A 15,688-nucleotide genomic window follows, 5' to 3' on the forward strand; every position below is an offset into this window, starting at 1 on the left:
TAGCTTTATTAGTACAGATACAGATATGTGATTGTGATAAGTTTGTTCTTGTTATGAGACAGGCCCTCCTCTAATTCATATTAAACACTGTTGTTGTTGTTTTTATTTATTGAATTTACAGTATTTATAGGGTGGTCTATTTTGTTGCAAAAACTTAAGAACATGTTTGTTTCATACTTTCAAGTATGTGTAATAGTGTGATGTTGTTGCGCTATATTATGAACGAGACAGGGTGTTATGTTTTATTTTGAAGTATTGGTTTTATTTTGAAGAACCGGATGTCCGGGGCAGGAAGTGACTCTGCGTTCTTTTCGGATCTTTACTTCCTCTTCTATCGAACTTTTGCTGATGAGGTAATAGTTCTTCATTGCTCTGTTTCTTGTGTAAATATTATTTCTAAACTTTCATAATACTTTAAAAGTTAAAACATTAATGTTGTAGGTATAAGTGATGTGTTTTAAGTATTTTTTTATGCACAATTTTGTTAAGTAAGGATTAGAGCGTCGAATGTTTGAAATGTTTGGTCATAATTACACATGGTATTTACGCAGGTATCACTCCGCCAGAAAAGTAGAGACCTGTGTATGTGTTTCATGTTTCCAACAAAGGTATGTGGATTTGTGTTATTATTTTTTTGTGATAAAACGTTTTTGTTAATGTAATTTAAATTATTTTTTTTTTGTATGAATGAATGTTGTTTATTCTCTCTTCTATCGGACTTTAGCTGATGAGGTATCACTCCGCCAGAAAAGTAGAGACCTGTGTATGTGTTTCATGTTTCCAACAAAGGTATGTGGACTTGTGTGTTATTATTTTTTTGTGATAAAACGTTTTTGTTAATGTAATTTAAATTATTTTTTTTGTATGAATGAATGTTGTTTATTCTCTCTTCTATCGGACTTTTGCTGATGAGGTATCACTCCGCCAGAAAAGTAGAGACCCGTGTATGTGTTTCATGTTTCCAACAAAGGTATGTGGATTTGTGTATTATTATTATTTTTTTCCAATATCTACAAAGTAATCAGCAACCGGCCGCCACCTACTGGTAGGAAGAGTATTACACGGTTACTCTGCCGAGCTCTAGACAGCACCGACACTCAACAACAAAAACACATAATTCGCAGACTAGAATTACTGGTTTGCAAAAAATACTTTTAACCCAAGTAGGTGAAATCAGATTATCTCCCACGGCACCGTGGTTGAAAAATACTGGTTTGGACTATTGAAATGCCCTGTTCCTGGTTTTCCCAAAAATAATATAAGTAGTCTACAATAATTACAAAACTCAGCTGCACACGTGATGACCAGGACCAGACAAGTTTTAACTTTGCTGCATTGGCTCCCCATCCACTTCAGGGTCGATTTTAAAGTTCTATTTTTAAATGTCTTAATGGCCTTGCGCCGTTTTATCTGTCTGATCTGCTTTTACTGTATCAACTCTCTCAACCTCATGACGTAACGAAGTAAAATATTTGAAATATTCGCCTATTTGGGGACTCCTAAGCCTGACTTCGCCGGGTGGCTTTCGGTTCAGTCCACAGAATTGACGGTGCGGGTTACTCACAGCCATGCAATCTTAGACCTGACTAATGCTGGCTGAAGTGGCCTCAACTGACCAGTCATTCTGAGTTCCAGAGCCTGCTGAATGTACGTCAAGTGCTTCCGTGGCCACCACTAAAAAGCCTTTTTAGAAAGAAGGTACTTTCGCGAGCCAGTCTTCAGTGTGGTTCCCAGCACGACTGTGTTGACTGTACAAATGTGACCCCCGCCACCCCTACCCCAGACAACGATAACTGCCAAGCCCACATCCACAGCTGGGGACTGGGAAGAAGCACCTAAACTTCCTCTCTTGACCGGTGCAGTCAGTGGTTCTCGGACAATCATCTGGCACTTTAGTGAGGGACTCAACGATATCCACTTCAGCCCAATCAGCAGTACTGTGTCCCACACAAGAAAAACTCAAACGTCACACAGAGCACAACAGTCAAAAACGTTCACTTAGATCAGGGGTGTCCAAACCACGGCCTCTTCAATTTAGCCCGCGAGACGTCTTGAGTTCGGAGTGCTTTCAAATTAATCTTAACCCCTTGTGTAATGTTCATACAGCATTTGTGGGTCTGATGGACCCGTTGCATTTTGTGGCTTTTAACGCCTCACAAACACTTTTATGTAAAATACTGATCAGATGTTAACCTTATCCCAATAAACATCTGTTCAGTATTTTAACATAAAAGTGTTTACCTTATACCAATAAATATCTGTTCAGTATTTTAACATAAAAGTGTTTGATTGCGAGTCGTTAAAAGCCACAAAATGCAACGGGTCCATCAGAGCCACAAAAGCCGGCTTAGTAACAACAATATGAACATAACACAAGGGTTAAGTCGGGGTCCACGTTAATCGATTCATTGACGCATTTTCTGATAATCTTCATGGTCGTCAACCCGTAATAATAAGTCTGAACAGATGTTTACCTTATACCAATAAACATTTGTTCAGTATATTAACATGAAAGTGTTTGATTGTGAGGCGTTAAAAGCCACAAAATGCAACGGGTCCATCAGACCCACAAACTCTGGCTGAGTAAGAACAATATGAACGTTACACGAAATATTTCTCTGCCAGTTTCTGCATCCCACAGGGAATTTACTATTTCTGCACCGGTGGTTGCCACACAGGGTTACTACATTGTTGGCCAACACTGTCTGCTCTCATTTTCTCGCACATTTGACCCTCTGATGTTCTGTGTACCTACACTCTGCCCTCTTCCTGTCTAGGCCTGCTGTGTGTGTGTGTATGTGGTACACAGAACATCAATTTCCACACTTCTTTTAACACCGGGTCCAGTGGACCCGGACATGTTATATGTAATAGAAATGTGTAGGGGCGGTGTATGGTGTTTGGTAATTAAATATGTACTCTGATATATGTTTTTCACAGAAAATGAGCCAAAGTCAGTGAGTCTCAGTTTAAAAAATTAACTGTATAATTTTTCTTTTGATAAAAAATGAAAACGGGTCCCAATGACCCGAACACCATACAAGGGTTAAATACAAAGCGAGCCGCGAAATGCTACAGATTTGCTACCATCTTCTGGACAATGTGAGTAGATCAGATCAGTAACCCTTGAAACAATTAGATAGATTAGATTAGATAGATAGTACTTTATTTATTCCGTCAGGAGAGTTCCTTCAGGAAAATTACAATTTTCAGCACAATCCCATTCAAGATCAGACAAACATTACAGGGAGACAGAACAGGATCGCTGACGGGTCTGCCGGCTTCCAGCGCCCCTTACAAAAAAGATGACATACAGGTAAACAAGGGGGGGAGAAAAAAAATAGAAGATTAAAATAAAAAAAAATAAAAAAATAGCACAGCATGTACTTATGACACAATCCAAACGACCTTCCCTAGTCATGGTGCAACAAAAAATATCGCAATTAACATAAAGGTCAACAAACATGGTCAGTCCGCATGGATGAGCGAGGTTACGTCCAAAGAGTCTGATGTGTCCGATACCTGCTCATTCAGTCAAGACGCTGTGAAGCTCGTCCGTCCCGGCGCTCAGCACCAGCTCTGCAGCCCTGTCCCTTCCCCCGCATGTCCTCCAGTCTCTTCAAACGGACTCTGGTGTAGCAGAGACCCAGTAGCTGGTCTCCATGTCCAAAAGGCTCCCAGGAGGCAGATCCAGAAGTGCACAAAAGAAGTCACGAATGTAGCACCCCTTGTTGCACAGTCCCAAAGGGTACCGAACCAAAAGGCAAAAAAAACCCCCAAACATAAATAAAATAAAAAGGACGTACAAAGTTATAATTTGTAAACGCTACAACACTTATTTGGATCTTAGTACGCTAATGCCATTATTAGTTAACTTTCTGCACTTTATTAACAGTACATCAATATTCCTGTTCTGCTCACGTAGGAGAACTGTCGGGCCCAATGGTTTTATCTTAGCCGCCCTCTATCTTATCTGAATCTTATCAGACTTGTACTCCCACAGTTTTTCGCTAATTAAGATGGTGGCCATGATCTATGGACTTTTATTGAAGAGGAAATTGTGGCGGGTGTGCATGCGGGATGGCAGGGCTTGTACCAGTGGGAACAGAACGGTTCTACAGTACCCGATAACATCTTTACATTAAAGGCCTACTGAAATGAGATTTTCTTATTTAAACGGGGATATCAGGTCCATTCTATGTGTCGTACTTGATCATTTCGAGATATTGCCATATTTTTGCTGAAAGGCTTTAGTAGAGAACATCGACGATAAAATTTGCAACTTCTGGTCGCTAATAAAAAAGCCTTGCCTTTACCGAAAATTGCAGATGATGTGCGCGTGACGTCACGGGTTGTAGGCCTCCTCACATCCTCACATTGTTTATAATTATAGCCAGCAGCAGCTAGAGCTATTCGGACCGAGAAAGCGACAATTTCCCCATTAATTTGAGTGAGGATGAAAGATTCATGGAAGAGGAAATTTAGAGTGAAAGACTAGAAAAAAAAAGGCGATTGCAGTGGGAGCGATTCAGATGTTATTAGACACATTTACTAGGATAATTCTGGAAAATCCCTTATCTGCCTAATGTGTTGCTAGTGTTTTAGTGAGATTATATGGTACCTGAAAGTCGGAGGGGTGTGGCCACGGGAAGTCTGAGGGAAGTCATGCATCTGCAGCAGGACGGAAGCTCCACTGATGTCTCCGGTAAGAGCCGACTTATTACCACAATTTTCTTACCGAAAACTGCGGGTTGACATGTAGTCGGGATCCATGTTCGCTTGACCGTTTTGATCCATAGTAAAGCTTCATCTTCGCGAATTTTAAACAAGGAAACACCGGCTGGGTTTGTGCGGCTAAAAGCTTCCCACCTCCATCTTTCTACTTTTGACTTCTCATTATTAATTGAACAAATTGCAAAAGATTCAGCAACACAGATGTCCAGAATACTGTGTAATTATGCGATTACAGCAGACTACATATAGCTTGGATCGGGCTGGAAAATGTCCGCCACAACCCGAGACGTCACGCGCACGCGTCATCATACCGCGACGTTTTCAACACGACACTTGGCGGGAAATTTAAAATTGCAATTTAGTAAACAAAAAATGCCGTATTGGCATGTGTTGCAATGTTAATATTTCATCATTGATATATAAACTATCAGACTGTGTGGTCGCTAGTAGTGGGTTTCATTAGGCCTTACTTACGTATAAAATACTACTCGGTCTAGCTCCATCCTATCTTGCCGATTGTATTGTACCATACGTCCCGGCAGGAAATCTGCGTTCAAAGGACTCCGGCTTATTAGTGATTCCTAAAGCCCCAAAAAAGTCTGCGGGCTATAGAGCGTTTTCCGTTCGGGCTCCAGTACTCTGGAATGCCCTCCCGGTAACAGTTCGAGATGCTACCTCAGTAGAAGCATTTAAGTCTCACCTTAAAGCTCATTTGTATACTCTAGCCTTTAAATAGACTCCCTTTTTAGACCAGTTGATCTGCCGCTTCTTTTCTTTCTCCTATGTCCCCCCTCCCTTGTGGAGGGGGTCCGGTCCGATGACCATGGATGAAGTACTGGCTGTCCAGAGTCGAGACCCAGGATGGACCGCTCGCCTGTATCGGTTGGGGACATCTCTACGCTGCTGATCCGCTTGAGATGGTTTCCTGTGGACGGGACTCTCGCTGCTGTCTTGGATCCGCTTTGAACTGAACTCTCGCGGCTGTGTTGGAGCCACTATGGATTGAACTTTCACAGTATCATGTTAGACCCGCTCGACATCCATTGCTTTCGGTCCCCTAGAGGGGGGGTTGCCCACATTTGAGGTCCTCTCCAAGGTTTCTCATAGTCATCATTGTCACTGGCGTCCCACTGGGTGTGAGTTTTCCTTGCCCTTACGTGGGTTCTTCCGAGGATGTCGTAGTCGTAGTGGTTTGTACAGTCCTTTGAGACATTTTGTGATTTAGGGCTATATAAATAAACATTGATTGATTGATTGAAACAATATTTTCTGCACCTGCAACAACATGCAAACAAATAGCATGATTACGAGCATAATTCCTTCGAAATGGTCTATGTACAGCATTTTAATCAGCCTAAGTTATTTCCTCTCTGACATTGCAATGAAATGAGTTACGGCATGTTTTGTATGATAAATTACCTCTGGCACCTGCTTCATATTTTCATAAATTAATCATACCTTTTGTAATAATTTCACACTGATAGAGAGCCATTTTACCACAGACTCAAGGCACACAGGATATTCTTTTGCCACCAAACTTAATGAGAAAATGATAAATGTTCTAGTTCTTGGTCCAAAATGTTCTAAAGGTCAGGCTACCTGTGGCTTTATCCTTTTTAATTTATAGCTCTCCCGGAGTAGATGTTAACTCTGTGACACGTTTAACATGCACAGCCTTGGTTTTGAGGGAATATTTGGGTACACATTTTGACATTTGGAGGTGTCGATAATGCCATGTAAAATTGCTGATTGCTAATCAGTAGCATGTGTATGGCAAAGCTAATGTAAATTAGCATTTTGGTGCAGTGGGCCTTTACGTTCAAGCAATTTCTATCAGACATAATCTTTTTGTTGACATAGACAATTGCAACATTACCTACCTTTTTAAATGAGTACGCTCTAAGTCAGGGGTGTCAAACTCAAATACAGAGTGGGCCAAAATTTTAAACGGAACAAAGCCGCGGGCCAAGGTTGAACAAATTAACCTTTTAATAGGGACCCAAACAAGTTTGCATTAAATATTGAACAAGCAAGGCTTATATAACTTTAGTGACATGCAAAATCCAGTTTCGAATAATAATAATATTAATTAAAAAAAAATATCAATGGCATATCAAATAAAATTTAAATAAACATTTTATGCCTTTTTTTTCTATTTGCAATCTTCTGAGGTAAATATACATTTTTTTCCTCTGGCTAATAATAAATTTGAAATAAAATAACAATGATGAATGAACCAAACATTCAAGCCTTGAAGTAGCAAGAGAAAATGCATGAATTAAACGTTAATTATTGGTCAGTTTGCTGGAAGTTTGCCGGAATAGTTAGTGCTGCAAGGGTTTCTGGGTATTTGTTCTGTTGTGTTACAATGCGGATGTTCACCCGAAATGTGTTTGTCATTCTTGTTTGGTGTGGGTTCACAGTGTGGCACATATTTGTAACAGTGCTAAAGTTGTTTATGCGGCCACTCTCAGTGTGACCTGTATGGCTGTTGCCCCAGTATGCCTTGCATTCACGTGTGTGTGTGTTAAAGCCACAAATATTATGTGACACGCTGTTAGTATGGAGGAAAAGCGAACGTGACGACAGGTTGTAGGGAACGCTAAAGGCAGTGCCTTAAATGCACGCCCCCAATATAGTTGTCCGGGTGGAAATGGGGAGAAATTCGGGAGAATGGTTGCCCCGGGAGATTTTCGGGAGGGGCACTGAACTTCGGGAGTCTACCGGGAAAATTAGGAGGGTTGGCAAGTATGAGTATTAGCGGTGAATGCGGGGTTACAGCGGCACCGACGCTGTATAACACCGGCGGGCCAGCTCTAATGCTAAATTGATATTGCCTCAAGGGCCAAATTAAATTACACGGCAGGCCAGATTTGCCCCGCGGGCTAAAGTTTGACACCCATGCTCTAAGTGCTGCTTAAGTGATTGTTTCCTCACCAACTGTTTGAGTTGGTGTCTGCAATCAGGCGTAAAATTGATATTGGCACGCCCATGAGATCAGATTTTGTTTTTGTCATGTTTGGTTTTATTATTCGGACATTCAGTTCTTGCTTTTGCACTTCCTTGTTTTCTTTGTTTCCATAGCAACTCATTGATTTTCGACTTGCCCTCATGGCACGCCCCTGTCCTCAGTTCTCACACCTGCTGGTAATTATCACTGCTATTATTTAAGCCACAGTTGCCAAGTGTTCAGCCTGGCATTTACCATATACCAGGGGTAGGGTAGCCAGATGTGGCTCTTTGGATTGATGCATCTGGCTCTCAGATTAATCTTAACTGACATTGCTTAACACGATAAGAAATTATTTCCACTGGTAATTAGAGTTAAAAATAACATTCAAAATATAAAAAAAAAATCCCCTGCATTTTAATCCATTCATCCGTTTTCGACCGAATCTGTTCAAGAAGTCTCATTAATGGTAAGAAGTATTTTATTTATTATTGGTTAGTTTCAGAATAACAATGTTTTTAAAAAGAATACAAGACTTATTATACTCGAATGTTGGTGTTACTTAAAAATGCACACTTTTAGTTGTTTTCAGTGTTAAAAAATATTATACGGCTCTACTGAAATACATTTTAAAATATTTGGCTTTTATGGCTCTCTCAGCCAAAAAGGTTCCCGACCCCTGCCATATACAGTACCTCAACTGTCTTCATGCCATGCCATTGCTGTATGTTCATTATGTCCATGCCAAGTAAGTTTTTGATATTTATGCCACAGTGCAAGTTTTTATTCTATGTCTATAGTCATGCCATTGTGCTAGTTTTGGTTTTCAGTAGTTTGTACCTCCTTGTGAGCGCTCTTTGTTTGCCTTTTTTTGTTAGTTATAGTGTTTAATAAATAATGTACTCACATTCACGTCTTGCTCATGCCAACTATCCTTTGCGTTGTAGAAACAATCAAAGTCCAGGTATGACAGATATAAGATATGGACATATAGCACTATTTGATCTTACACAAATTGACACACATAGTGTCATGTCTTTGTGATCATGTTCTGTTTAGTTATGTTCTGTTTTGTTTTTTACTCCATTATTTGCTGTTTTTGCGCTCCCTGGTTTGTATTAGTTTCCATGACAACCATTAGTTTCACCTGTCTCATTTGTTTGGACTCACGCACATGTCAATAATCACAGCACTATTTAAGCCTGTAGTTGCAAGGCAGTCAGCCTGGCGACATCCCCCTCTACACACCCTTGATACCTGATCGCTCACGTCTTGCCATAGATTCATGCTTTTCACGTCACAGTACGTGTTTTCGTTTTGGTTGTTCATAGTTCTGCCGTTATGCGAGTTATTGTTTTCAAAGCCAAGTTTTTGTACCTCCTCTGTGAGCGACCTTTCCTTTGTACCTTTTTTTTTTCGAGTTAAGATTAAAAGATGTCGTTACTTTCACATCGTGTCCGGTCCAGTCGATTTGCACCACGGGAAGACAAACAACACCAAAGTCCAAGTGGTGACATTATTTGGTCGATGCCGATAATACCAAAATCGGTACCCACGCCTAGCAGTGTTCATTTAAAATGTCTTCTAGGAGTGTTGCATGGGTTCTGTTATTTCACTAATGATAATACCATATTATCAGAACCATAAGGTGCACTTAAAATTTCGACAGTGCGCCTTATAACCCGGTGCGCCTAATTTACGGAATAATTCAGTTTTTTACCGACCTCAAAGTTATTTTAATCGGTACGTGGCGTAATGATAATGGTGACCAATAGATGGCAGTCAAACATAAGAGATACATGTAGACTGCGATATAATGGCAGTCACTCACAAAAGATACGTGTGGACTGCGATATGACTCAAGTAAACAACACCGACATTTTATATGTTCCCTTGAAAATATAGAACAATACACACCTGTCCAGATCATGTTTTATTTTCTTTTAGTTTTGGACTCCCTCAGTTCCTGTTTTGTGTACCCTTGAGTTTGTTTTGGTTGCCATGGTTGCTTATTGTTTTCACCTGCCTGAGCTCACCTGTTCCCTGAGCACTAATCAGAGGCATTATTTAAGCCTGCCCTTGCCGGTCAGTCTGCCTGGCCTCTTTGTTGGCTTCATGCTCCTGGTACGTGAGTATTGTTTGTCTTTAGTCCATGCTAAGTAGTAGCCTTAGCATCGAGTGCGATCGGCATGTTGTCCCTTCGGCTTGTTTTCTGTTCTTGTACTTCTTTGATTTTCAAAGATATATCATATTTTTACCTGCAAGTCCTGTCGGGAGTGGTCCGTTTGCAAAATGTTTTAGTACAGCTTTGGTAAGCTATGAAGCCACACCGCTTGATGGATTGTACTGTGCTTCAACATAGGAGTATTATGTTGTGTATAAAGGGAAGACATATTTTCTGGTTTTTGTTGCGCTATATTATGCAAAAGTAACTTTTCCTACTTTCTGGTACCTGCTGATCTGTATTTGGGCTCTGCATTAGGTACTTATAAAACAGTATATGAAACATTCTGACTGTTATCATGCTATCGTTATCACACATTCTAAGTGTTAGCATTTTTATGTAAACATGCTACTTTTTTAGGCTACTTTGCACAGTTTTAGGCTAAAACTCACGGATTCAGACACTCGGCCTGTTCCGCAAGTTTTCTGCGAAACAGGCTTGTCGGGATAAACAAGCCTCTGTGGTTTTTCCTGACCTAACGCATACTTGAAGTATTTATATTACTAGTTTGTTCAACTTGAATGACAAAATATTCAGCAATTTGGTTTCTTTTAACAAAAAATGTGAATGTTTTACATCTTTTTAGGTATCGGTTCAGACACTGTTTCAGCATTGGTACCATTTTTAAAGTACACATTTGTTACTAGTATGGATTAAGATGTAAATACCCATCCTTACCTGGATTTTCAATTATGTAACCCCCACAGCTGCTTATTTTCATCAGTCCATAGGACCAAAATAACAACGAGGGAGCAACCAAGGTGTTCTTTTGTGTGCTTTGCCTTGAAGCTTAAAGGGGAAAATGATCACAATTTCAAAAGGGTTAAAAACAATAAAAATCAGTCCCCAGTGGCTTGTTGTATTTTTTGAAGTTTTTTTCAAAATTTTAACGATCCCGGAATATCCCTAAATAAAGCTTTAAAGTGCCTTATTTTTGCTATCTTGGAAACCACTATCCATTTCCCTGTGATGTCATACAGTGCTGCCAATACAAACAACATGGCGGTTACCACAGCAAGATATAGCGACATTAGCTCGGATTTAGACTCGGATTTCAGCGGCTTAAGCGATTCAACAGATTACGCATGTATTGAAACAGATGGTCGGAGTATGGAGGCAGATAGCGAAAACAAATTTGAAGAAGAAATTGAAGCTATTGAGCGAATAGCTATTGACACTATTTGGCCATAGCGTGGGTGTACCTAATGAAGTGGCCCATAGCATGGCTGCCTTATTAGCATCGCCGGTAAAATGGGCGGACCAAACAATCAGGACTTTCACATCTTGTGACACTGGAGCAACTTAAATCCGTCGATTGGTAAGTGTTTGTTTCGCATTAAATGTGGGTATCTAGTTTTAAATGTACATACAGCTAGCGTAAATAGCATGGCAGCATCGATTAGCATAGCATGTTAGCATCGATTAGCTGGCAGTCATGCCGTGACCAAATATGTCTGATTAGCACATAAGTCAACATCAACAAAACTGACCTTTGTGATTTCGTTGACTTAATGGTTGCAAATGCATCTGCAGGTTATCCATACATCTCTGTGCCATGTCTGTCTTAGCATCGCCGGTCAAATGTGAAGACACTTTGGCACATTCAATGGGGGTCTGGCGGCAGATTTCTTGCCAGTGGTGCAACTTGAATCCCTCCTTGTTAGTGTTGTTACACCCTCCGACAACACACCGATGAGGCATGATGTCTCCAAGGTTCCAAAAAATAGTCGAAAAAAAGAAAAAAAACAGAGCTGAGACCCGGTGTTTGTAATGTGAAAATGAAAATGGCGGGTGTGTTACCTCGGTGACGTCACGTTCTGACGTCATCGCTAAAAGACCGGTAAACAGAAGGGCGTTTACTAATGCCAAAATTCACCCATTCAGAGTTCGGAAATCGGTTGAAAAAATACATGGTCTTTTTTCTGCAACATCAAAGTATATATTGACGCTTGCATAGGTTTGGTGATAATGTTCCCCTTTAACGCAAGAAGGTGTGAGTAAGAAGTGCGATTGTTCCCGACACTATTTAGACATGACCAAAATAAAGATGACGACAAAAAGTAGCTGTGGATGTGACAAGTGTGACTCGGACACTTCCGCATCGAACCAAAAACTTTTCGTCTTTTGAAGACGAGAACCACAAGGATTAGGAAGCTACCAGGAAGACTCAGAACACGTTGGGGAGACTATATCTGGGTTTCCCTGCTTAGGCTGCTGCCCCCGTGGCCTGACCTCGGATAAGATGGATGGATGGATGGAAAACTCGAACCACCAAAGACAAATATTCATTCTTTTTTTTTTTTTTTTTAACCCTATAGGAGAAAAACATGCACGATATCAACCCACTGAGTAGTTGGTTGCCATAACAACATACTGAATAGTGCAAAGGCGATACCAGACAGTTTACTCTGGATTTATCGAGCTGTTGCGTTTCCATTGCAATAATAAAAACAAACTGAGTGACACCTTGCTGCTGTACGAACATGTCAACGGTTTTGCTTATGACTTTGAACTAACTTTATATTCATGCAAATTTGTAAAAACATTTCCATAATTAAATGCCACTACGTGGATTTAAAGCCAGCATGCCTCTTGGTGTGATGCATCCATGTGATATGACTGTAGATCTTGGTTTTGTAAAGCCGCCTGCCACTGTTTTGCACGCACCAATACTCCGTCAGTGTTGGCGCTAGGAATTTTCAAAATGCTGTCCCAGGGACCCCATCAAGTCATAAAGTACACAGTAAATATTTGGGGTCCAACTTTTTTTGTAAGTGTTTTGAAATCAAATGATAAATGTATGCAGTATGCTGTTATATCTCACATTCTATATTGTTTTCTGGAAAAAGGTTGTCATAAACGCTACTGTGGAGGAGGGTGTGGCCTGCAGGCCTGCCGCGGAAGAGGGTGTGCCAGTACCGACCTCGAAGACAGCGACGGGTGAGTAGATGGCCCAGGTGGGCCTTGTTATCTAATCACCCGTCAACTTTATTAGCAGCAGCCGGTATGAGACACGTGTTTGGAGTTTCGGGTGCTTAAGAGTGGACGCAGGATGAAAAGACATTGTGCTGGAAAGCAGAAGCCTATTGCTACTTATGAAAATAAAACAGTGTTATATTCGGAATTCCGGGCTCTCCTGGCAGTGTGTGGTGGTCCGAAGACCCCACTAGAGGGCAACCTCCACAGTTACTAAATTCAGAAAAAAAAAAAAAAATGTGTCTGCATATGTAAATGTATTCAGTTATAAACATGCATCCACATTCTTCTTTCCTTCATGGATCTAAACTTTACCGCTGCCTGAATTTTTTTCTACATTTTTATTGTAATATTTTCAGATTGTGTTTTATTTTTGGCCAAAGTACAGTAAGACAAAAACAATCTGGTGTTGACCTAATTTTTTGGTTTTAATGCCATGGTTTTAATAGTCCGGCCCGCTGGTGCACAGATTTTTCTCCATGCGGCCCCTGAGCTTTTCAAATTTTCTTGTAATCGGACAATATTTTCGGTGTATTAGATGGATGTTTTACCTGACATGTTTTGACTGTCAGGTAAAAATTCCATCCAATATACCGAAAAAAATAAAAATAAATAAATAATAAAAAAAAAATATATATATATATATATATATATATATATATATTTGTTTTTGGTTTTGTTTTGTTTTTTATATATATTTGTTTTTTTTGTTTGTTTTTTGTTTGATTACAAGAACATTTGAAAAACTCAGGGGCCGCATGGAGAATAATCTGTGCACCAGCGGGCCGGACTATTAAAACCATGGCATTAAAACCAAAAAATTAGGTCAACACCAGATTGTTTCTCTTACTGTACTTTGGCCAAAAACAGAACAAACACAATCTGAAAATATTACAATAAAAATGTAGAAAAAAATACAGGCAGCGGTAAAGTTTAGATCCATGAAGGAAAGAAGGTGGATGCATGTTTATAACTGAATACATTTACATATACAAACCATTTTTTAAATTATTTTTTTTAATGCAAGGAGAGCCCGGAATTCCGAATATAACTGTTTTATTTTCATAAATAGCAATAGCTTTCCAGCACAATGTCTTTTCCTCCTGCGTCCGCTCATCAGCACCCCCAAGTCTAACCACGTGCCTCATCCCGGCTGCTGTTAATAAAGGCGACAGGTGATTAGATAACAAGGCCCACCTGGGCCATCTACTCACCGGTCGCTGTCTTCGAGGCCGGTCCTGGCACACCCCGTTCCGCGGCAGGCCTGCAGGCCACACCCTCCTCCACAGTAACGTTTATGACAACCTTTTTCCAAAACACAATATAGAATGTGAGATATAACAGCATAATGCATACATTTATCATTAGTTTTCAAAACAGTTACAAAAAAAGTGGGACCTCAAAAATTTACTTTATGATTTGATGGGGTCCCTGGGACAGCATTTTGTAAATTCTTAACGCCAATGCTGATGGAGTATTGGTGCGTGCAAAACAGTGGCAGGCGGCTTTTCGAAACCAAGATCTACGGTCATATCACATGGATCCATCACACTGCTTCGTCTGCGTGCTGTCTTCTCAACTTCGTTGAGGTCCTTGAAGTCCTTGGCTGTTAGCGGCCTTGTGATTTCGCCTTGTCTCTGCTTCGTCTGCGTGCTGTCGTCTTATCTGCGTTGAGGTCCTTGAAGTCCTTGGCTGTTAAGGGCTAAAACAAAGATAACATCTGCGGCTGAGGCCACCCCTCAGACAAGAAGTTTTTGTCCTTGCACAGATAGAAAAAGTACAGCTTAAGCACAATAGCTAATAAGTATAGCATTGGACTTTAAGCTTACTAAAGTTGTGTGATAACATATATATACATGTACACATGATTATTCTAACACCGGCAAAGTTAAAATATTGACTGGTGGATTGTGAGCAAGGGGTTGGCAATTATTTCAATATGCTATACGTCATCTACACAAAAGGTACACAACAGGACAACAGCCTTATTCAGTCCATCATTGTAAGAATTGTGCTCACTGACCTTTTCTATTCAGTCAAGTGTGTCCGGTGGGCTGCAACTGCATGCGGTTCAGTTGTTTTCTGGTGGATCCTACAGGGGAATGTGAGGCGCCAGTGTTTTGTTTGAATATCTGCAACTGGCATGGAATATGACGGCCCAGCCCACTGAACCATATCAACTAAATAACCGGGATTATGAGGAATTATGCAACGATAGAGCATATTTTTGGCGCATGAGAAAAGTCTTTATTTCAAGTACATGTTAAGACTATCTGGACGTTATCAGCGTGTAACCTCACAAGTTTTTCACTTCTGTTAGGATACCGATATCCGAGCCTTACCAGCAGCCACAAGATATTAAAACAATGCTGAGAACTTTTTGAATTAGGTCCTGACGTTGAGCAACTCAAACCTAACGTTGGAGCAACATGCTTTTTGACAACGTTTAATCAATGTTGGATTCTGACGTTCAGTTCATTTCAGTTTCAGTTTATTTGGAACATGCTTACGGTACAAAGTAATGCATCACACATTTCTAGTTGTTTCATTACAGCACGTCCGAAAAGGAGTAAGAAGAAGCAGAGCTTATTTAATCCTACCCCATTTTATCCAATTGCCTTGTTCTCTGTAACGGATTAGTGAAAATACATAATAAATAAATAATATACCATAGTAAGAAACAAATATTAAATACACAATAATATTTGTCTCAATAAAAAAATATATTTTTTAAAAGTTTCAATATTCTTGTTCTGTGAACACTTGTAGTTTGAACAGTCCCTTGAACTGAATCATATCGGTGC

The 15,688-nt window shown here is 40.2% G+C and overlaps 1 long non-coding RNA gene across 2 annotated transcripts in view; it reads left to right on the forward strand.

The window, feature by feature from the left end:
• The first annotated feature begins 383 nt into the window (after window positions 1-383).
• The window catches only part of LOC133543115 (uncharacterized), a 77,651-nt gene continuing 62,346 nt past the window's right edge, over window positions 384-15,688 (forward strand). For both annotated transcript variants that reach the window (XR_009804311.1, XR_009804312.1), the window contains exons 1-3: window positions 384-608; window positions 725-789; window positions 914-970. This is a non-coding gene — a long non-coding RNA (uncharacterized LOC133543115). The remainder of the gene's footprint in view (window positions 609-724; window positions 790-913; window positions 971-15,688) is intronic.

The sequence above is a fragment of the Nerophis ophidion genome, linkage group LG25, assembly GCF_033978795.1.
Source record: "Nerophis ophidion isolate RoL-2023_Sa linkage group LG25, RoL_Noph_v1.0, whole genome shotgun sequence".
In the NCBI taxonomy this organism is placed as follows: Eukaryota; Metazoa; Chordata; class Actinopteri; order Syngnathiformes; family Syngnathidae; genus Nerophis; species Nerophis ophidion.